This window comes from Oryctolagus cuniculus, chromosome 5 (assembly GCF_051225735.1).
Source record: "Oryctolagus cuniculus isolate XC-2025 breed Fujian yellow rabbit chromosome 5, ASM5122573v1, whole genome shotgun sequence".
NCBI classification, from domain to species: domain Eukaryota; kingdom Metazoa; phylum Chordata; class Mammalia; order Lagomorpha; family Leporidae; genus Oryctolagus; species Oryctolagus cuniculus.
In genome coordinates this window covers 127324580-127346282 of record NC_142871.1, presented here as the reverse complement: position 1 = coordinate 127346282, position 21703 = coordinate 127324580, and the positions used below count along the sequence as shown (strand labels likewise).

General features: G+C 43.4%; 1 long non-coding RNA gene across 1 annotated transcript in view; it reads right to left on the bottom strand.

Moving 5' to 3' along the window:
- Window positions 1–18013, bottom strand: part of LOC149126652 (uncharacterized) — a 31461-nt gene extending 13448 nt beyond the window's left edge. Inside the window, exon 1 of the long non-coding RNA XR_016234608.1 lies at window positions 17746–18013. This is a non-coding gene — a long non-coding RNA (uncharacterized LOC149126652). The remainder of the gene's footprint in view (window positions 1–17745) is intronic.
- Window positions 18014–21703: the final 3690 nt, after the last annotated feature.

Genomic DNA, 21703 nt, shown 5'->3' with positions numbered 1-21703 from the left:
CATACTACTTTCATAATCTGAGAAAATAAATTATGAATTTTTTAAAAAGCTTATTGTATAAAGGGCTGATATTGTGACACAGCAGATAAACCTGCCGCCTGCAATGCCCAGCATACTGTATGGGAGCTGACTCGTGTCCCAGCCACTCCACTTCTGATCCAGCCATTGTGAATGTGCCTGGGAAAGCAGTAGAAGATGCCTCAAGTGCTTGGGCTTCTGCCATCCACATGGGAGACCCAGATGAAGCTCCTGGCTCCTGACTTTATTCAGGCCTGGCCCTGGCTATTGTGACCATTTGAGAAGTGAACCATTGGACAGAAGATCTCTCTCTCTCTCTCTTTTACTGTCTCCTTCTCTCTGTAAATTTTGCCTTTCAAATAAATAAATAAATCTTAGGGGGAGAATAAAAGCTTATTCCAGAGTCTTAAGACATTGTTCCCACACTCTTGGAAGAGAAGCATTAAGCCAACACCCATAAATAACATGTAAGCGCAGTCTCTTGTGGCCATCTGGAGAACGGACCAGTGAATGGAAGCTCTATCTCTTTCTCTGTGTGTGTGTGTGTGTGTGTGTATGTGTGTGTCTGTGTCTGTGTGTGCCTCTTGAAAGAAAGAAAGAGAAAGAAAAAGGAGAGAGAGAAAGAGGTTGCCAGTGGGGCCAGCGCTGTGGCACAGAAGATTAAAGACCTGCCCTGCAGCACAAGCATCCCATGTGGGTGCCAGTTCAAGTCCCGGCTGCTCCAGTTCAGAGCCAGCTCTATGCTATGGCCTGGGAATGCAGTAGAAGATGGTCAAAGTCCCTGGGCCCCTGCTCCTGCGTAGGAGACCTGGAGGAAGCTCCTGGCTCCTGGCTTCGGATCAGCTCAGCTCTGGCCATTGCAGTCATTTAGGGAGTGAACCAACAGATAGAAGACCTCTCTCTTTCTCTCTGCCTCTGCCTCTCTCTGTAACTCTGTCTTTCAAATAAATAAAATAAATCTTTTAAAAAGGGGGGCTGGGAGAGAGAGGAAGGAAGAAAAAAAGAGAATGGAAGGAAGGAAAGAAACGTTGACCCAATTGTCCCCAGGGACCTGTAAGTTGGACCTTGAACAAATCATTTCACTTTCCTTGGCACCCCTCTGACTGTAATGTTGTCACACAAGAGTGTCTGTCCTCTGGCACAAATGTGGCTGAGATGAACGAGACGCCATTTATAAATGTTCTTCAAGGTCCTTCCACAGAAAAGCACTTTGGAGGCAGTACACATGATTATTGCCCATTATTATTTCTTAGAACACTGATGGCAACCAGCCTTGAATAAAATCTAATGTAAAAAGGAATATCTTTTCCTATGCCTTTCTTTTGAATATAATAATTCTATAGGAACAAATGGAGAAATGACACTGTTCCCAAACTGTGTAGACTATGTGGCAAATCATAAGCTTTGTCATTTTCAGGAAAATGAGTTTAAATTCAAGTTTGTATTTTTTTCTCTCCATTTGTTTTTTCCATACTCTGTGAAACTTTTGTACCTTGAGGGAAAACAAGAAAGCAAACTCTCAAATTTGTGCTCTTCAAACCTAAATATGTAAAAACTCAGGACTACACAAAGGCCTTAGAACAGTATCTGATGCTGACATTATTTTTTCAATTGATGACCTGAAAAACAATTCAGGAGAACTTTCAGTGCCTAAAGGTCTCTAGGAATCAGGAAATCCATTACTTTCCCAGGTAATCTTGTTCAGTATTTTCAAGTTCCCTTTCATCTTTGAGAATATCTCCATCTGCAGTCCCATAAAGCCCTATTTAGGTAGCACTGGGGTGGGTATTTGGCACAGTGGTTATGACAACACTTGGGACTCTCACACGCCATAACAGAGTGCCTGAGTTCAAGTCCCAGCTTTCAGCTAATACATACTTTGGAAGGCAAAAGGTAATAGCCAAAGTAGTTGGTTCCCTGCTACACACATGGGAAACCTGGACTGAGTTCCTGGTTCCCAACTTTAGCCTCTGCCAACCCATGGCCATGTAGTCATTTGATGAATGAGCCAGAGATGAGAGATTTCTCGCTCTCGCTCTTGCTCTCGCTCTCTCTCTCTCTCTCCCCCTTTCCCTCTCTCTCTCTGCCTTTTAAATAAATAAATTTTTTAAGAATTGAAAAGAAAGCTAGACGGTTCTCCTAGAATCTCATCACCAACACATGATATCTTTTACTAGAAGGTTGATTACTCAAAGAGAAATGGCAGGCATTACAGAAGGAGAATTCCACCTGTTCCATTTCTGACTTGCTATATTTTTTGTTGAACGTAATCAGGCACATCTATATACAAAACATACAAGTGGTAGAGTTTTTAAAAATGAAATCTAGAGCTAACTGGACAAAGAGGTGTTTATGTCTTAAACAGGGAGGCTTCACTTCACTGGCCAGGACTGAGTCTACCCTTATAGAGAGTGATGATTTTTTTTTTTTTTTTTTTTTTTTTGCAGACAGAGGTACTTATTTCCTATGAACATATTCCCAAAATGAGAAAAGTTTTTATGATAAATTGGGCTGAGATGCAATCTATCTAAAATCTTTGGGAATTTAGTGATAAGCCAATACATTTCCTTACAATTCAAGCCAAATTAAATTATGATTATTTTTGCTATTGGGGGAAAAGAAGGCCTTCTAACTGTTATATCTCATATTCCTAAATATGCCTGCACCTCTGTTTCTTGGTTTATCAACATTGAGTGCTATCTGAAAACCTGTCCCATGATGGATGAACATTCAGATGTCCTTCACGTCCCATTTTAGCTCCTCTTGGTCACCTTTAAGGCTATAAATACCACTCCAACACCTTTATTTTTTGTTCTATCAACTACCCTTCATTGCGCTTTGTAAAATGAATACATTATCTCCACAAGCAGTCCACTCAACAATTCTGCACTTCACTTTGCACCTTCTGTCATCCAGACTTTTGCTTGATCAAAACTGATAACATTTGGAGGAGGATGCTGCAGCACAGTGGGTTAAGCTGCTGCTTGGGACACCTGCATCCCACACTGGAGTGCCTGGGATTGAGTCTCACCTTTGCTTCCCATTCAGCTTCCTGCTGTTGGGCACCTTGCAAGGCAGCTGATTATGGTTTAAGCACTTGCATCCCTGTCACCCAAGTGGGAGACCTGGATTGAGTTCTTGTCTTCTGGCTTTGGTTTGGCCCAACCTCAGCTCTCTCTCTCTCTCTCTCATGCTTTGCCTTTCAAGTACATAAATAAAATGTTTTTTAAATTGCCAACATTTATTGTATAACTAAGTCTTTTAAGCTTTATCTTAGAAGATAAAGCTTGGTTACAAGCAACTTTCAATGTAAAGATATTATTGTCTTAGCTCAGGCTTCCATAACTAAGTATCATAGATTGGGTGTCTTACGCAGTAGGAATTTGTTTCTTATTGCTCTGGAGGCTAAGAAGTACAAGGTCAAGGTGCCAGCAAATTTGGTTCTTGGTGGGGGCCTTCTTTCTGATTTGCATGGTGCTGTATTCTCACTGTGTCCTCACAGCGAAGAGAGATAAAGCCTCTTCCTTTAGCTCTTCCTGTTCTTAGAAAACCACTAATTCCATGAGGGCTCCACTCTTATGACCTCATCTAAACCTAGTTACCTCTCAAAGGCTCTTCCTTCTAATAATGTCACTGTGGAGGTTCTGGGTTCACCATATGAATTTAGGGGAACACAAACATTCAGTGTATAGCTCTGCACCAACCATGTACATGGCAGAAGCAGTAATCACTAGGGTTACATTTCCTTCCTGCCTGCCTTTTGTTTTTCCTGGATTTTCTACCTGCTTTTATTTTTGTTCTGTACTTCTATAAATAATGCAGGACATTTCCCTATATCGCTATTTATATTCTCTCCATAGTTATCTTTTTAATACTTTTCCATTTGCATGTATCTGTGTATATAGAGAGTTTTACTTAGTGATTTTTTTTTAGAAATAGTTTTTCTTAATGTTTATTTATTTATTTGAGAGAGAGAGAGAGAGAGAGAGGGAGGGAGATCTTCCATCTCCTGATTTACTCCCCTAAAGTTTGCAATAGCCAGGGCTAGGCCACACCAAAACCAGTAGCTTAGAACTCCATCTGGGTTCCCCATGTGGGTGGCGGGAACCCGGGGACTTGGGTCATTCTCTGCTGCCTCCCAGGATATGCATTAGCAGAAAACTGTATCAGAAGTAAAATAGCCAGGACTTGAACCAGGCACTCCAATATGGAATATGAGTATTCTAGGCTACCCCATAACACCCACCCCTGGTTTTGTTTTATCTAAGTGTTATAATACTGTACATATGATTCATTCCGTTGATTTTTTTTCACTTTAAAATATGTCTTGGAGACTTTTCTATATCAGAAAAATATATCTACACTTATTTACTCTCATTTAACTATTATCAAGTACTTGGCATGACTTGGTGCTTCCTCAGGTTTGTTCATTTTGAAATCCATATGTTTTTTCTTCATAATACATATTTTCATGAACTTTTTGAATACATTTCATCCGTATGAATTTCAAAAGAGCTGCACACCAAAATAAAATTACCTTTTAATTCCATTTTCTAAAAAATGTTTTGAAGTCCCCTCATATTTGATATGAATTTTTTTTTTAATTTTTTTGACAGGTAGAGTGGACAGTGAGAGAGAGAGACAGAGAGAAAGGTCTTCCTTTGCCGTTGGGTCACCCTCCAATAGCCGCTGATCCGATGGCAGGAGCCAGGTACTTATCCTGGTCTCTCATGGGATGCAGGGCCCAAGGACTTGGGCCATCCTCCACTGCACTCCCTGGCCACAGCAGAAAGCTTGCCTGGAAGAGGGGCAACTGGGACAGAATCCGGCGCCCCAACCGGGACTAGAACCCGGTGTGCCAGCGCCGCAAGGTGGAGGATTAGCCTAGTGAGCCGCGGCACCGGCTAGATATGAATATTTTATTCTGGCCTCTTGTTTTGTCTTTTACTTTGGATTTGGTATGCTTTATAAGAACAAAGTCTTGGCCAGCGCCATGGCTCACTTGGCTAATCCTCCGCCTGTGGTGCCGGCACCCTGGCGGGGCACCAGATTCTGTCCCAGTTGCTCCTCTTCCAGTCCAGCTCTCTGCTGTGGCCCTGGAAGGCAGTGGAGGATGGCCCAAGTGCTTGGGCCCTGCACCCACATGGGATACCAAGAGGAAGCACCTGGCTCCTGGCTCTGATTGGCGCAGCGTGCCGGCCACAGCACACTGGTGGTGGCGGCCATTTGGGAGGTGAACCAACGGAAAAGGAAGACCTTTCTCTTTGTCTCTCTCCCTCTCACTCACTGTCTAACTCTGCCTGTCAAAAAAAAAAAAAAAAGAATAAAGTCTTTATATTTTTGACAGAATAAATCAGAATTATGTTTGAAGAATATAAACAAAATCTTACAGAATTTGGTGACTGAAATTTAAGAACTTAGTAAATTCCAAACCACATAAACTCAAACTAAATATTTCCTAGATATATCATATCCAACTATTGAAAACCAAAAGTAAAGAACACATTTGAAAAACACCCAGAGAAAATAATAAATGATACATTATATGTAGAGAAGCAGTGATTCAAATTACTGGTAAGTTCTCATTAAGTATATAAAGGAAAGAAATTAGTGGAACAATATATTTAACATGCTGCCAAGAACTGTAAAACTTATCACCTGTACAACAGTAAAAATAATCTATGATTTTCTGAACTGTTTGCATTGGCATCTTATTCATGTGCAGCCAAGCTTCTGACTTGTAACTGTATTTAGATAAACCTCCACAACTGGAATGTTTTGTTTGTTGGTTTGTTTGAAAGGCAGAGTTTCACAGAGAGAGGGAGAGACAGAGAGAGAGAGAGAACCTCCAACCCCTGGTTCACTCCTCAAATGGCCGCAATGGCCAGGGCTGGGTCAGGCTGAAGCCAGCAGCCTGGAGCTCTATCTGGATCTCCCCTGCAGGTGACAGGGCATAAGCACTTGGGCCATCCCCCGCTACCTTCCCAGGCACATCAGCAGGGAGCTGGGTCAGACAGAAGTAGAGCAGCCAGGAATCAAACCTATGAAGTCTTTATTTTTAACTAATCAAGTTTATCAATTTTTCCTGTAAAGTTTGTTATATGCTAGAGTGTAAGTACATCTTATTTTAGAAGGCCTTCCCTACTCCATGGTCAATTATGCTCTCCTATATGACTGTGGGGTGTGTGTGTGTGTGTTTGCTTTAGAGGCTCTTTTTCTTTTCAGTGGTTAAAATACTTTCCTGTATTCTCATTGAATGATTTTATAGCTTTGGGGTTCTGTAAAGATCCCTTTAATCTATCCAGAATTTGGTTTTGCAAATGGGATATAGTTGTGATTTAACTTTACTTGCCTTGATTGTACAGCACTTACTTAAAAAATTTATTATACTAAATATTTAAGTAACAAAATAATACTAACTAAATTTATGATAAATACTATTTATTCAAATACTATTGAATTTTGTATTGTACTAACTAGTATTAGTTCTCATATGTAGACAGATTTGTTTCTACAGTTTTCCTGCTACCTTCATTAATCTATTTATCTCTTTTTATGTCAAAATCATGCAGTTTTAATTGTTTTAGTGCTATAGATTTTTATATTTGATAAGGCAAGTTCTGATAACTTTTTTAAGTGATATAGTTATACTGAATATCATTCTTGGTGCAAAACAAGTAAGAATTAATGCTACATAACATTGATTTGTTTTCAATTTAAAAATGATATTTAGGGTCTGGCATTGTGGCACAGCAGGTTAAGCCACAGCTTGTACCCATAATAGTACAGGTTCAAGTTTCTGCTGCTCCTCTTCCAATTCAGCTCCCTGCTAATGTGCCTGGAAAAGTAGTGGAAGATGGTCCAAGTGTTTGGGCGATTGCTACCCACTTGGGAGACCTGGATGGAATTTCTGGCTCCTGGCTTCTGGCTCCTGGCTCTGGCCTGGCCCAGCCCTGGCTGTTGCAGTCATTTGGGAAGTGAACCAGCACATAGAAGATCTCTCCCTCCTCTCTTTGTAATTCTGCCTTTTAAACAAATAAATAAATCTTCTTAAAAATAATATATTTTTAGCCGGCGCTGCGGCTCACTAGGCTAATCCTCCGCCTTGCGGCGGCAGCACACCAGGTTCTAGTCCTGGTCGGGGCGCCGGATTCTGTCCCGGTTGCCCCTCTTCCAGGCCAGCTCTCTGCTGTGGCCAGGGAGTGCAGTGGAGGATGGCCCAAGTGCTTGGGCCCTGCACCCCATGGGAGACCAGGATAAGCACCTGGCTCCTGCCATTGGATCAGCGCGGTGTGCTGGCCACAGCGCGCCGGCCGCGGTGGCCATTGGAGGGTGAACCAACGGCAAAGGAAGACCTTTCTGTCTGTCTCTCTCTCTCACTGTCCACTCTGCCTGTCCAAAAAAAAAAAAAAACAACCAATATATTTTTAATGAGTTGATAAGAAAGTCACAAAAAAAATACATAAGTCAAACGAGAGGAGAAATCCAGTTGGAATTACAGGTGCTTTGTGATAAATCTTTTATGATCTTAAGCTTCCATTTTTCACTCTTGCAAGCATAGAAGTCCTTCTAAGGTGAGGAAAATGGGTAGGAGACCTATGCTCAGAAACAAGATACCAGACAAAGAGTTAGAAAAACCCAGTCTGCAGAAAAGTATAGTAAGCAAACTTGCCACTTCCACCTTGGTGGGTAGAAGGTGAAATAAAAATATCACCTGAAAATGCAGAACCACAAGCTAGTCTTCATGTTGGTTGGTGACCTGAATTCACACAGCCTATATTTTCTGAGAAACCTCAGTCTGATAATTTATTTTTAAATGATTCTATAGTGAATATAACATTGATACCAAAACCTGACAAAGATTGCACAAAGAAAGAAAACTACAGACCAACCTCACTTATAAATGTTAATGCAAGAACCAGCATTGTGACACACAGGTTAAGCCAATGCTTGCAACAGTTGCGTCCCATATCAGAGTGTTGGTTCAAGTCCCGGTTTCTCTGCTTCCAATTCAGCTTCCTGCTAATGTGCCTGGGAATGCAGAAGAGGGTGGGCCAAAGGTTTGGACCCCTGCCACTCACGTTACCACCCATGTGGGAGACCAGGATGGAGTTCCTGGCTCCTGGCTTTTACCTGGCCCAGTCCCAGTCATTGCAACCATTTGGGGAGTGAAACAGGGGATGGAAAATTTCTCTCTCCTCCTCCTCTTTCTCTCCCTCTCTCTCTCTCTGTCACACTGCCTGTTAAATAAGTAAATAAATAAATCTTTTAAAAATATATCAAGGAAAAAACTTCAAAAATGTTAGCAAGCAGAATCAAGGAACACATTTAAAATAATAACAAAGCAATGTTTGTCCTATGAAGGAAAGGTGGTTCAATTTTAGGAATGTCTATATATTATATCTGAAGAAAAATGCTATGATCTCAACTTCCAGTAATAAGGATTTGGATAAAAGTAAAAACTATCTCATGATTTTAAAATCAACCCCCATACAACATAAATAGATGATAACTTCCCTAACACATATTTATTAATCTAGAAGCCAGAATTAATCTTTTCCTTAAAAAATATTTATTTTATTTATTTGAAAGGCAGGATTACAGAAAAAGAGTGGGAGACAGAGAAAGGAAGAGAGGGAGAGGGAGAGGGAGAGAGAGAGAGAGAGAAATATCTTCCATCCACTGGTTCACTCCCCCAAATGGCTGCAATGGCTGGGGATAGGCCAGTCTGAAGCCAGGAGCCTGGAACTCCATCCTGGTCTCCCACATGGGTGGTAACGTGAGTGGCAGGGGTCCAAACCTTTGGCCCACCCTCTTCTGCATTCCCAGGCACATTAGCAGGAAGCTGAATTGGAAGCAGAGAAACCAGGACTTGAACCAACACTCTGATATGGGACACAAGTATTGCAAGCAGTGGCTTAACTCATTGCCCCTTAACTCACTGCCCCACAGCACCAGCCTCCTTATTTTCAAATGATACCTTATATTTAAGAGAATCAACTAAAAAATCACTACAGGTAATAAAAAAAAAGCCAGTAAATTATAGAGTGAAATTAATTTATAATACTGACTGACCTTCTTATGTAAATTCCAGTTCAAAAAATAAAGTAGACAAAAAGATCACATTTAGAAGAGCAAAAACAACAACAAAGAGAGAAACTAGGGGCCAGTGCTATGGCATAGTGGATAAAGCCGCTGCCTGCAGTGCCGGCATCCCATATGGGTGCCGGTTCTAGACCCAGCTGTTCCACTTCCCATCCCACTCTCTACTATGGCCTGGGAAAGCAGTAGAAGATGGCCCAAATCCTTGGACGTGGGAGACCCGGAAGAGGCTTCTGTCTGTTGGCTTCAGACTGGCTCAGTTCCAGCCATTGCAACCATCTGGGGAGTGAACCAGCAGATAGAAGACTTTCTCTTTCTCTCTCTCTCTCTCTCTCTGCCTCTCTCTATAACTCTGCATTTCAAATAAACAAATCTTTAAAAAGAGAGAGAGAAACTACTCAAGAATAAACTTAATAAGAAACATATAACATCTTTATGAGGAAAGTTTCAAAACACAACTGTGGGGTACAAAAATTGAACTGAAAGACTGGAAAGAGTCAGTCTTCCTGTTCTCTCCAAGTCAATTTATAAATTTAACTTCACCTTAATAAAGATACCAATGTTTTTCCTGGAAATGGATCATTTGTTTTCTTTTTTTTAAAAAAAAGATTTATTTATTTTTATTTGAAAATCAGAGTTACACAGAGAGAGGAGAGGCAGAGAGAGAAAGAAGTCTTCCATCTACTGGTTCACTCCCCAGTTGGCCGCAACAGCCAGAGCTGTGCTGATCCAAAGTCAGGTTACAGGAGCTTCTTCTGGGTCTCCCATGTGGGTGCAGGGGCCTAAGGACTTGGGCCATCTTCCACTGCTTTCCCAGGCCATGAGCAGAGAGCTGGATCGGAAGTGGAGCAGCCGGGTCTCGAGCCAGCACCCATATAGGATGCAGGTAATTCAGGCCAGGGCATTAACCCACTGTGCCACAGCACCAGCCCCATCATTTGTTTTCTAAATTGATTTATAAAAAGCTAGCAATAGTATCCAGAAAAACTATGAAAATGAAGAGCAACATGGTGGAGTTATCGTAATCAAATAGTAAAACACATAGAAGGTTGTAGTGGGGGCCTAACAGTCACAGAACGTACATCCTTCCCTGCACACATTTAGTGCACAGTGCACACTGCAGGCACTGCACTTGCCGAGTGCAGACTCTGCTCACTGCACTCATCCCCGGCAGGCACTGTGATCACAGCCCTCGCCGCACACACTCTGTGCTTTCTGCAAGCACTCATGCATTGTGCTCCCTGTAGCCGCTGCAGCCCCTGCTCACTGAATGCCCTGCAACCACGGTAGTCACAGCTGGCACTGTGCACACTGGACACTGCACTCTTCGCACATAACACACTGTACACGCTAAGCACAGTATGATGAGCCTACTTCACACTTCACATACCCTGGGCAGCACCACTTTCCAAAATTAAGAGTATGTACTCCTGGGCCAGCGCTGTGGCATAGCAGATAAAGTCACCACCTGCAGTGCCGGCATCCCATATTGGTGCCAGTTCAAATCCTGGCTGCTCAACTTTCATTCCAGCTCTCTGCTATGTCCTGGGAAAGCAGTAGAGGATGGCCCCAAGCCCTTGGGTCCCTGCATCCGTGTGGGCAACATGGAAAAGGCTCCTGGCTCCTGGCTTTGGATCGACTCCGCTCCAGCCATTGCGGTCATCTAGGGCGTGAACCAGCAGGTGGAAGACCTCTTCCATCTCTCTCTCTGCCTCTCTATAGCTCTGCATTTCAAATAAATAAATAGATCTTTGAAGAAAAAAGTTCTCTGGGTTAAAAAAAAGAGTATGTTCTCCAACATAATGGGATAAGATCAAATGTACTTTTCAGTAATGTGAACTCCACATGTTGCACTCACAGCAGCTCTGTGTTTACTCCATACACTGCCTGCACTTGCTCACTGCACACTGCATCCATCGCACATACTGCAAGTAACTGCACTCACTGTGTGCACTGCAAGCACTGTGTACTGACTGCTCTACAGGCACTGTAGTCACTGTGTACACGGAACACTCCACCTTCTTTGCACATAGCCCACAGCACTTGAGTGCAGTCTGTGCAGTGGTTTGCATGCAGTGAGAGTAGTGGCTGCAGGGAGCACAGTGCATGCAGTGCAATGAAGCGTGATGAGCACACTTCACATGTCACATCCAGATGCGGATGAGCCTGTATCTGGCTTTCGGAGTGTGGGAGACTCTTTCTTCTGGGTGTCAGCAGCCTCCTAATACACTGTCTTTCCTCTTGGACCCACTGTCTTGGAGCAGAAACCTCTGCATGACCCAAATTAGGAAGTGTAGAGATGTAGAATGGTTAAGATCCCCTTCCAGAGTATATTGGGTGGGATAGTGTTATCCCCGAAATGTATGTTCACCACAGCCTTACTTGGAAACAGTGTCCTAACAGATGTAATCAAGCTACGATGAAATCATATTGGATTAGGACTGGCTCTAGATCCAATATAACTGATGTCCTTGTAAAAAGAAGGAAAAGAAGGAAATTTGAGACATAAACACGTGGGGGCAAAGGCCATTTGAAGACAGAGATTAGAATGTGTCTATAAGCCAAATAATGCCAATGTGCCAGCAACCACCAGAACTAGGAAAGGTAAGGCTCTTTCCCAGGGCCTTGAGAGAGAGCATGACCCTGTGGCATTTTTATTTTTGACTTCAAGCCTGCAAAACTATGAGAAAATAAATTTATGCTGTGTAAGCCACCAGTAGCCTTAAGAAACCAATAAACTAAATAACCCTACCAATCACTCTTGGCTCACTCTCCCACCCATTTCCATATTTCTAATCTAACTTTAAGATTCTCAAGTCCATGAAAATCCTGTAGATGACAAGTTGACTCCCTCCAATCTCCTTCAACCAAGAAAAAGAAATTACTATAAGACAGACTTTTTTTTAAAAAAAGATATTTATTTACTTGAGAGGCAGAGCTACAGACAGAGAAAGCAAAAGACAGAGAGAGAAGTCTTCCATCCACTGGTTCGCTCCCCAAATGGCTGCAACAGCCAGAGCAGGACTGATCTGAAGCCAGAAGCCAGGAGCTTCTTCCACATCTGCCACGTGGTTGCAGGGATTCAAGGACTCGCAGTTATCCCGGTCCATCAGCAGGGAGCTGGATTGGAGTGGAGCAGCATGGGATGCTGGCGTCACAGGTGGATATTCAACCCTATGCCACAGCACTGGTATGGACAGACTTTCCTGCTTAATGCCTACTATGGTTTGTATAGGACATTACCCCCAAACTCATGCAGACAGTTAAGTCCCAAAGTCATGGACTGATGATAGTAGGAGGTGGATATTTGATCCAATTTTGACATTCAGCAGGCGGGCTTAATGGGAGGTCCTAGGTCATGGGAGGCCTGCCCTTGGAAAGTAGCTCTCACATTAGGTTTGGTTATAAAATGCCTGAATCAGGCCCAGTGGTTCTCTCTGCTTCCTAGCTTACCATGTATCCTTCCTCTTATTTTTCTTTTATCTTTATTTTATTTATTTGAAAGGCAGAGTTACAGAGAGGGGAAGAAGCAGAGAGAGATTATCTTCCATCCTCTGGTTCACTCCTCAAATGTGATGGCTAGAGCTGGGCCAGACCAAAGCCAGGAGCCCAGAGCTTCTTCCAGAACTCCCACAAGGATGCAAGGGCTCAAGGACTGCCATACCCTGCCATTGCCCATCCTCTGATGACACCAGATGGCTGAACCAACAGAGGCAGCTCAATCTTGGATTACAAGGCTCAAAATTGTGAGGTTTCCTTCATAAGTAGCTTGTCTTAGATATTTTGTTGACTATCAGAAAGCTGACTAATGCAATGTCCTTGCTATAGAAACTCAACATTCTGTCCTACGTATTAGATCACAATGAGGCAGCTTTTCAAGTCTTAGTTTACTAACTAGAAAATGAGGATGATAGTATCACGTGCCCTAGCATTACTCTGAGGATCAAGAGAGATGATGTTGGTAAAGCCTCTTGCACAGGGCCTAACTCAGAGCTGGGGTTTTATATTTTTCTTTATGCAAAGTGCCTCACAGATAAGATCAGTAACTCTGGTATACATCAAAAATGATACATGTCATCTCAACTTTGGGGTCAATAACTCTAATTCTATGACTATATCTCAAGAAAACAACACTAACTACAGAATCTTGTTTATGCTTGAAAAACGTTCATCACAGTGATCCTGGCAACAATGGGTAAATGATTATGTAAATCTGCCTTTCCCAATGTTTGGATATTGGATGCTTCTAAAATGTTCATAAAAAATGGAGTTAAAATATGTTTATTTTGGTAAAAAAAAAATAGAAATCTATCCATATGAGGGGCTCTTCAAAAGACTCACAGAAATGTTTTATAAAAAAAACTACACACAAATTTCAAAAATTTTTGCACCAAAATAAATTTATATTTTAAACCTATTTTTCCATGAACTTTTTGAAGTACTCTCATATTTATTACTATGCAAGTCTCTCTTTTTTTTTTTTTTTTTTGGACAGGCAGAGTTAGACAGAGAGAGACAGAGAGAAAGGTCTTCCTTCCATTGGTTCACCTCCCAAATGGCCACTACAGCCAGTGCGTTGTGGCCGGTGTGCTGCACTGATCCAAAGCCAGGAGCCAGGTGCTTCCTCCTGGTCTCCCATGTAGGTGCAGGGCCCAAGCACTTGGGCCATCCTCCACTGCCTTCCCAGGTCATAGCAGAAAGCTGGACTGGAAGAGGAGCAACCAGGACAGAATCCGGTGCCCCGACCGGGACTAGAACCCGGGGTGCCGGTCCCGCAGGTGGAGGATTAGCCGAGTGAGCCATGGCGCTGGCCATATGCAAGTCTCCTTTATCAACTCATGCACAATCTTATAAAATCTGTGGTATTTGAAAATATCAGTTTGTAATTTTACATTCCTTGGGGCCGGCGCTGTGGCATAGCAAGTAAAGCTGCCACCTGTAGTGCCAGCATGTCATATGAGTGCCAGTTTGAGTCCTGGCTGCTCCACTTCCAATCCAGCTCTCTGCTGTGGCCTGGGAAAGCAGTGGAAGATGGCCCAAGGCCTTGAGCCCCTGCACCCATGTGGGAGACCTGGAAGAAGCTCCTGGCTCCTAGCTTCAGATTGTTGAAGTTCTGGCTATTGCATCTCTCTCTGTCTCTCCTTCTTTCTCTGTGTAACCCTTTCAAATAAATAAATTTTAAAAAACTGCATTCCTTTTATTTTGGAAACACATGTATTACTTATCATTCACCAGGCACCATTCAAAATGCCTCAAAAATATTCAAAATATTAAATTTATAAATATTAACTCATTGATATGTTTTAAAATTTACAAAATATTTTTAATAAAATAGTATTAAATTATCTGAAAAATTAATTTAATATAACCTTCAATAATATCTATGTCATGGCAAAATTTAATTTCCTATTTAACATGTGACACATGCTTTATTAATACTAATATTAATAAAATTTATTAATATTTTATTGAGATTGATACATAATCAAAAGTATAATTTGTGATAAACAAATGAAGGGGTTTATTGTGTTTAGTGTAGAGGCCAGTCCCCATTTAATATAGACTGAAAGTAACTACTGGTATGGCATTAAAATGAACAAAAAACTGTTTCCATTGCCCAAGGTTTAGAATTCTTGCATTTTGTTTTTTTAAAATTCATATTTCGTTTCAAAATGAAGAAATGAGGAAAATTTTAGACTGTCCTTTGCAAAAATACGTTTGGGAATGGAAATTGCGTGTGGATAATCATTATCCCCATGGAACGACTCGTTCTTCCCTCCCTCTTAACAAATTTTAACGTGTCAGACAGGTTTTGATGTTTTGCATTAGAATTACAAAATGAATACAAATGCACATATCTAGTAAGAACTACTTCACCATGTTGTAAACCGTCATCATTATCTAGCTTGAGAATATTCTCGTCAACATTTTACTTTTTGAAGTAACAACACAGGCCATTGCTGTCTTTGACAGCGTGAGTCCCCTGGCGTGATGTTTACGGATCCTCCAGAGAATCTCTAGCACCTAGGGGAACTCTCCCCAGACATGAAATGTTTTGCAGCCATTAAGCAAGACGCCCAGGAAGATGAAGTCTCATATGAAAAATGTTTATGATCAATGCCACTGGGGAACACAAGCTACTAGGTTCCAGGTATGCTACAGAAATTAAAGGAAGAACATTGAAACTATGTGCTGGATGGCAGACTATGGTATATTTTAATAAAAAATAACTTGCTGGGTGGTAGGCTTAGCGGGTATACTTCAACAAGAACATTCTGAATGGCAGCGCTATGGGCATATGTTTTCCTCTCCTCAACTTTGCAGAGACCTGTAGGGTGCTTGAAATGACTATCTCTAACCTTTAGCCGCCTCTGGCTTTTAGCCGCCTTCTGCTCAAGTCAGCTTTGACTCAGGCCATCACAAAAGGACATGCTGACCCTCATATACTCCACAGAGAGAAAGCTTGTTAAATGATTGGAAAATTACACAGGAACCTCTTTCTACCATTCACATGGAAAAGGTAACTGCCATTGGCTTGCCTGCTGGAGGACAGCTCCTTTTAATGAGTCCTTTTTGTACTTCATTAACCCACCTTGGATGGTCTTTAATTAGACCGAATTCTACTCATTACATACTTCTTAAGACTAAAGCACAGTGAATTCATATAATGGGCCAGACCAACTATTACAAGGTATTGGGAAGGACGTCGGCTTGGGAGTTTGGGAGGATTCTATTCTAACTTTAGTTGTCCAGCCTTGGGCAAGTTAGACTCCCTCCTTGAGCCTTTTCTTCCCTTATCTGCACAATGGAGATGAGACTGCTGACTTTCGTGGAACTCAGAGTAAAAGACAATCGGTTTTCTACAAGACTTCTGTATTTCTCCTAAGCAGGGATACTTAGAAAGGTATCTGACCCTTGAAAATAAGCAAGGTAGAGGAGAGAGAGAGAACTGGACGGGGAGTCTTGAGAGACCTAAATTCTACTCCCAGCTCTGCCACTGGCCACTAGAGATCCTGAATTAGTCATTTCCTTTGTTCCTTTGTTCCTCTGTGAAACGAGGTGATGTGTCTCAGGCCCACTCCAACTACACGTTCTACTAATGTGTGATCCTGTATCAGAGGCCGAGGGTTGTCTGTCAGCCTCCACTCAAGTCAGCAGTCTCATCTAATGGGACTTCTTGGTTGTTCAACAGACCCAACAAAATGTTGACTTTTTAATCCTTTAATTCATTATCATGTCATCCAGGAAGTAAATCAGAAGAGAAAATCCAGATGACCATTCCCATTTAAGCCAGTTTCTTGAGACTGATATTTTAACAAACAATAAACTGATGAATCATAAGATGGCCTTGGGAAATATTAGACACTTAAATCTTCTCAACATTTTTCAGGAAATAGGCTGTAAATGGGGGAAGGAAAAAATGTAAATGTGTTCAAGATGGGGAAATGTCTTAAATAAAAATAACTGCATTTTACTTTTAAATTTAAAAAATCTCCTGAAAGAGTACTTGGGATGGGTACAAACATACTGTTAGCTTTTTGTTTTCTGTTTTTTTCTCCTTAGATCCCACAGCTAGTTCTTCATTTGCTAAACAAAGCATTCTGGAGAATTTGCATCCTGGCTGTAGACCCAGGCAAGGAGGGCTGTTGAGATGGGTGACTTTTCCAGTCACGCTCTCAGTTTCTCAGTTTTCCTGATGGTTACATTCTGCCATGAAACCAAACACCATCACCAGGACAAGCTGCGGGATCCAAGAGTGAAGGTGGCAAAGCAGGTCTTCTGGCTCGGCATCTGAATCTTCCTTTGTATGTGCCAGCTTTCAATGGCTACTACTACATGCCTATTACAAGCTATTTATGAAAGAAGGTTTCTTTTAGCTCACGGTTCTGGGGGTTCACCATTCAAGATGGAGCAGCCCCTTTGGTCTGGTACCCTGCAAGGCCAGAGGATGGCAATGGCAGAAGGCTTGTGGAGAGAGGATCACGAGAGATGGAGAAGGTACTCACTTGTGTCTGTGTGGGCTCTCCTTAAGATAGCCACTGTGATTCAATCATGGGCTCCACCCTAACACCTAATCCAATCCCATTCCTTCCTGAAGCCCCCATCTTCAGTTGTCATCACTGGATTAAATTTCTACCACTAATCCATTGACCATTAACATACGACTTTGGGCACCAAGCCTTTAAAAACACATGGGCCTTTGCAGGTCACTCAAACTAATATTTAAACCATAGCACCCTGTCAGTGGCTCTCAAAAAGTGCTCAACATAACTTTATTCCTTCCCCCACCTCCTTTTTTCAATCCTTCTGCCACCTCCTTTTGAATGTGAAATTCAAAAACCTTTACCGGGACATATTTTCCAAATCTGTTCTCAGCTGTGACTGAGTATATCCTGCAGGGAGTTATATAGCCCCAGAGTTGCTGTGCTTTTATAGGAGTCAAAGGCTCCAACAGGTGGAGTAAATTTTCTCACCAGGATTATAGTCCCTGTGTTGAGGCAGTGTTGGGGTGTGAGGGGAACAGGTATTTATAGGGTTTATCAACTGGGGTTATACGGCAGATTGCTGCAACCACTCTAGCTAGCCAAAACAAATGATCCCTTCACAAGGAAAATAGGTCCTTACCGGATTGTTTGAAGGGTTGTAAGAACAGCTAGGAAAGCTTCCAAGAATGACTCCCCAGAGTAAGATGGCAGAAGTGACCCTAAAGGAAGCCGGTCCTTCTGTCCCCACCTGGAATCAAAAGCTCTAGTGTGGGGAGCAACTGGGAGCAACTCGGACTAGACTAAGTTACTGGAATTAAGACTTATTCTATGCATCTGCTCTCCCACAATATGGCGCTGAGAGAGGAGAAAACAGCTTTTACGCAGCTGCCTCCAGTTCAACCAATAAGCAGCAGGACCTGCTCCTGATTGGAGGAGAGCAGCGTACTCGGCGTGTGGGTAGCAGAGCACGGATTGGCGGAAGAGGACTATAAAGGAGGAGAGAGACGGCATGCACCAGGAACATCTAAGGGGAACACCTGTGCAGCCCCCGAGAGAGCCGGCCGGCGGTGTGCCGCTCCCCCGCGGAAGTGGGGAATGTGGCAGGGGGAACCGCCCTTCCACGGAGGTGGAAGGGTCGGTAGCCAACCCGGGAAGGACCAGCAGCAAACCCGGGGAGGGCCGAGCAGACGAAAGAACAACGCAGGGTCCAGTGTCGCTCCTCCACGAAGACGGGGAGCGACATAATGGTGCCGTGACTCGGATATGAAGCCTAGGCAGGGTTTAGTGTCGTTCCTCCACGAAGAGGGGGAACGACACTCTAGGATCACGTTTCTCCTGACACCCACACAGCTGAGAACCAGACACTGAGATGCTTGCCATTGCTGTCACAGATGAAATTAGCTCATCTCTCCACTTGTGCATCCCAGCAGAAATGACAGAAAACAGTGAAAGTTATGGCCTCTACCTTATTCCTGCCTTCCAAGTGCCCAGGTGTGTTTTCCTGACGGACTCAGAACTCTGGTGCTAAAGGGGTGTGAGAAACAAGCAGTCCTTCTCTTTTCAACGGAAGCATTTAACAAGGTGCACTATAAGGGAGTTGGAAGGGCACTGAGTGGGCCTAGCTATAATACTTGACACAGAGGAGAGGGGGAAAGCAACTTCATCTTCCCTGCAGTCCCTGGGGGCTCATTCTCATATGCGCCAACTGTGAACACTGTCATGTGTATAAGAAGAATCAAGGCAGAACATAAGGCCCTATGGGTGGAGAGGACTCAAAGTATAGACCATTTCTGGCTTCCGAGAGCTTACATAGTCTCCTCCAAGAAATAGAAACATAAAAGACCGGCCGGCGCCGTGGCTCACTAGGCTAATCCTCCACCTTGCGGCACCAGCACCCCGGATTCTAGTCCCGGTCGGGGCGCCGGATTCTGTCCCGGTTGCCCCTCTTCCAGGCCAGCTCTCTGCTGTGGCCTGGGAGTGCAGTGGAGGATGGCCCGGGTGCTTGGGCCCTGCACCCCATGGGAGACCAGGATAAGCACCTGGCTCCTGCCATCGGATCAGGGCAGTGCACTGGCTGCAGCGCGCCAGCCACAGTGGCCATTGGAGAGTGAACCAACGGCAAAGGAAGACCTTTCTCTCTGTCCCTCTCTCTCTCTCACTGTCCACTCTGCCTGTCAAAAAAAAGAAAGAAAAAAAAAGAAACATAAAAGACCAACACAATTTTATATAGCATGCATATGTGGCTTTTGAAAACAAAGGCGCTAGGGAATGAAAATTTGCATTTTTAAAAATCCTGTCTTAGGGCCAGTGCTTTGGCATAGTGGGCTAAGCCTCTGCCTGCTGTGCTGGTATCCCATATGGGTACCAGTTTTAGTCCTGGCTGTTCCTCTTCTGATCCAGCTCCCTGCTAATGGCCTGCAAAAGCAGGGAAGGGTGGCCCAAGTCTTTGGGCCCCTATACCCACATGGAGAATCCAGAACAAGCTCCTTGCTCCTGGCTTTGAATAGGCTCAGCTGCAGCTGTTATGGCCATTTTGAGGTGAATGGAAGACCTTTCTCTGTCTCTCCCTCTTTCTGCCAGTAACACTACTTCTCAAATAAATAAAATCTAAAAATAAAAAAAGGCTGTCTTAGATGACATTAGGTCCAGTTCACAATATCTGCTGAGGGCTGAATGAGTGCCAAGCAGGGGCTCCATGCAGCCATACACACTTTCTCACTGACTCTTCATAACACAGGAATTCAGAATTCCCGAAGTACGAGATGAACAGAAATATAGATATCTTACTATATAAAGTATATCTTGCTAGCTATGTCATATAAAACAGTATAGACTGAGTGTGTATGGAACCAACTCATTGATCTTCACTGGAGAAAGTAAGGGTTGAAGGAAAAGTGTAGTTATTTAGAGAGGATGTCAGAGTTCCCAAGCTGGAAATGTGTGTGGAAATTTTAATATATGTCTAGCCCATGAAGTTAGTCTTTAATTTAATAGTGTTGCAAAAGATTGTATCTGTCCTTGAGGTTCTGCCTAGTGGGTGTTGGGAGATGAGATGTGTGTGTTGGGCTAGGACAGATTCTGTTTTAGGGGACACCAAAGAGAAAAAAGATGTTCTTTCATTAAAGAGTGAGCAGGAAAGCACTAACTCCCGGGCATGACAAGACACAAAGCCCAGGGCATGGAGGAGCTGATGGTCAGTGCTCTCTTACTAGAAGACAGAGTTGCTCTCTTGAGCAGCCAGTCTTAGGCCATGTCCTTGGTCAAGTAATGAGACAAAAGCATTTTTCAGAACCCTCTTGAGAAAATCAAAAGTCTTTGGCCATGAAACAGGTAAGGATTTTATATTCCTAGGCAGATTTAATCTAAAATGGGTGGAGGGGCCGGCGCCGCGGCTCACTAGGCTAATCCTCCGCCTTGCGGCGCCGGCACACCGGGTTCTAGTCCCGGTCGGGGCAACGGATTCTGTCCCGGTTGCCCCTCTTCCAGGCCAGCTCTCTGCTGTGGCCCGGGAGTGCAGTGGAGGATGGCCCAGGTCCTTGGGCCCTGCACCCTATGGGAGACCAGGGTAAGTACCTGGCTCCTGCCATCGGATCAGCGCGGTGCGCCGGCCGCAGCGCACCGGCCACGGTGGCCTTTGGAGGGTAAACCAACGGCAAAGGAAGACCTTTCTCTCTGTTTCTCTCTCTCTCACTGTCCACTCTGCCTGTCAAAAAATAAAAATAAAAAAAATAAAATGGGTGGAAGAAGACTTCCTGGTTTTAAGAGGAAAATCGTGGGGCTGGTGCTGTGGTGCAGCAGGTTAACGCCCTAACCTGAAGCATCAGCATCCCATATGGGCACCAGTTTGAGGCCTGGCTGCTCCACTTCCAATCCAGCTCTCTGCTATGGCCTGGGAAAGCAGTAGAAGATGGCCCAAGTCCTTGGGCCCCTGCATCCATGTGGGAGACCTGGAAGAAGCTCCTGGCTCCTGGCTTTGCATTGGTGCAGCTCCGGCCATTGTGGCCAATTGGGGAGTGAACCATCAGACAGAAGACCTCTCTCTTTTTCTTTCTCTCTCTCTCTCTCTCCCTCTCCTCTCACTGTGTAACTCTTTCAAATAAATAAATAAATCTTTTTTTAAAAAAGGGAAGATCGTGCCACCAGATGGCATGTACTATTTTCTTTTTTGTCATTTCTTTGATTATTATATTAATAGTAGTAAGCTCATTGTGTCTATTGAGATGCTCCTCTTACAATGGGGTTGTGACCCCAGAAACCCATAGTAAGTTGAATATTGTAAATTCAAAACATGCTCCATACACTCAGCCTACTGAACATCACAGCCAAGCAACACAGGCTGTTCAGTGTTGGCTGTTTCCCCTCTTGAGTGCATGGCTTGCCACATCTCACTCGCCTGGGAAAATACCAAAATTCAAAAATCATGAGTCACAGACCATCGTTTTAAAATATTTTAAAATTCTACTTGAAAAGCAGAGAGACACAGACAGACAGAGCTTCCATCTGCTGATTCACTCCCCAAATACTGGCTAGCCCAGGCTGAAGCTGGAAGCCAGATATACAATCCAGGTTTCCCCCATGGGTGGCAGGAACCCAATGGG